The sequence below is a fragment of the Procambarus clarkii genome, chromosome 33 (assembly GCF_040958095.1).
Source record: "Procambarus clarkii isolate CNS0578487 chromosome 33, FALCON_Pclarkii_2.0, whole genome shotgun sequence".
Lineage (NCBI taxonomy): Eukaryota > Metazoa > Arthropoda > Malacostraca > Decapoda > Cambaridae > Procambarus > Procambarus clarkii.
Genome location: NC_091182.1, coordinates 24,458,167 through 24,460,320, shown reverse-complemented (window position 1 = coordinate 24,460,320; position 2,154 = coordinate 24,458,167).

Here is a 2,154-nt window from a genome sequence, read left to right as displayed (position 1 = left end):
ATACAAGACTGAATAAAGTAATTGCAAAGCTCCAAGTACCAAAATATCATCATGAAGTGATTCAAATACTCTACGGGGTTGACACACCAGGTTTCACTGTCTTTGACCGTCAGGTAAATCAGTCCCAAGCGAGGCATAAGAGGAAGTTTTAGACTCGTACGGTGTACTTTCGTTTAGTAAGAAACATACCTGCAAGTGTAGGGTCAGTGCTCCCTAATACCTCAGGTGAGAATAGTGCCCTTGTTATATTTGTGGTGTGTAGTAACAGCCTTAGACAGGTTAATGCTGTAGGTGGGGTGAGCTCATGACGTGAGATTGGTTGACCTTCACGAGTTTATGGTATGAGGATGATTATTGATGAGTAAAGATATTGATGATGTTAAACTCGTACAAAATATTGTCCAGGATGAAGTAACAGAGGAAGCTGGTCAGTCTATTGATGTCCCTCATCCTCATCAAATGTGATCCTGTGGTCCCGGGTTCGATTCCGGGCGCCGGAGAGAAACAATGAGAAGAGTTTCTTTCACCCTATGCCCCAGTTAACTAGCAGTAAAAAAGGTACCTGGGTGTTAGTCAGCTGTCACGGGCTGCTTCCTGGGGGTGGAGGCCTGGTCGAGGACCGGGCCGCGGGGACACTAAAGCCCCGAAATCATCTCAAGATATCCCTAAGTGACTGCTCTGTGCTTCAGGTTGTACCTCTTCATCCGTTACAGTAAATAGTAAGATCATTATAATAATTAATAAAAGCAATTAACCCACATTGATGGGTTAATTGTGAAATAATAAATATACAAATTAGAACACTAGTGTATCTTGAGATGATTTCGGGGCTTTAGTGTCCCCGCGGCCCGGTCCTCGACCAGGCCTCCACCCCCAGGAAGCAGCTCGTGACAGCTGACTAACTCCCAGGTACCTATTTACTGCTAGGTAACAGGGGCATTCAGGGTGAAAGAAACTTTGCCCATTTGTTTCTGCCTCGTACGGGAATCGAACCCGCGCCACAGAATTACGAGTCCTGCGCGCTATCCACCAGGCTACGAGGCCCCCAAGTGTACTAAGGTCTACAAAATTAATAACGCGCATACTACCAAAACTAACAATACTCCGCTCTAAATGTTATATTAAACACAAAAGATAAAACTACAGTAAGAATTAAATACAAAAGTGAAATTAATCTTAGTACAAAATAAATACTAAACTTGCGGTTATAAACAGCGAAATTGGGCAATAGTCGACCAGAGGAACACAACGGTGAGTGTGGCCAGGGAGGCCACATGATGTGGTGAGTGTGGCCAGGGAGGCCACATTATGTGGTGAGTGTGGCCAGGGAGGCCACATTATGTGGTGAGTGTGGCCAGGGAGGCCACATTATGTGGTGAGTGTGGCCAGGGAGGCCACATTATGTGGTGAGTGTGGCCAGGGAGGCCACATTATGTGGTGAGTGTGGCCAGGGAGGCCACATTATGTGGTGAGTGTGGCCAGGGAGGCCACATTATGTGGTGAGTGTGGCCAGGGAGGCCACATGACGTGGTGACAGTGTAGCCAGAGAGGCCACATGACGTGATAACAGTGTGGCCAGGGACGCCACATGATGTAGTGACAGTGTGGCCAGGGACGCCACATGATGTGGTGAGTGTGGCCAGGGACACCACATGATGTGGTGACAGTGTGGCCAGGGAGGCCACATGACGTAAAGACCGCAGGGCCAGAGTAATCGATATGAGACCACACGGAGAAGGACAAGAAATCAATACATTACAGAACTGCTCCAAACACCACTTTTGATTCTCAATTTATATATTTATATCTTCCTCTCTCTCTCTCTCTCTCACTCTCTCTTGAGCTTAATGTTTCCATCGTTTCGCTGTACATTTTGTCATTTGTTTTTCTTCATTTAATCCACAACCACTTCTTTTTCTGTCTCATATCAGCCCTTTGCTATGCCTGCCTCCCAGGGCGCGTAGAGGCAATATAAGCCAGCCGGCCTCAGCGTCCTCGGTGTTTGCTCCTGTCGTAAGGAAGGTGAAGTATTGTGATACATATGGCAGCTTCCCACCACACGCCTCGGAGACCTCCTCCTGGCTCTCTCTCTCTCTCTCAACCACATCTTCCATTACCCGTCTCCAGCCTCAATTTCAATCGCCTTGTCATCCA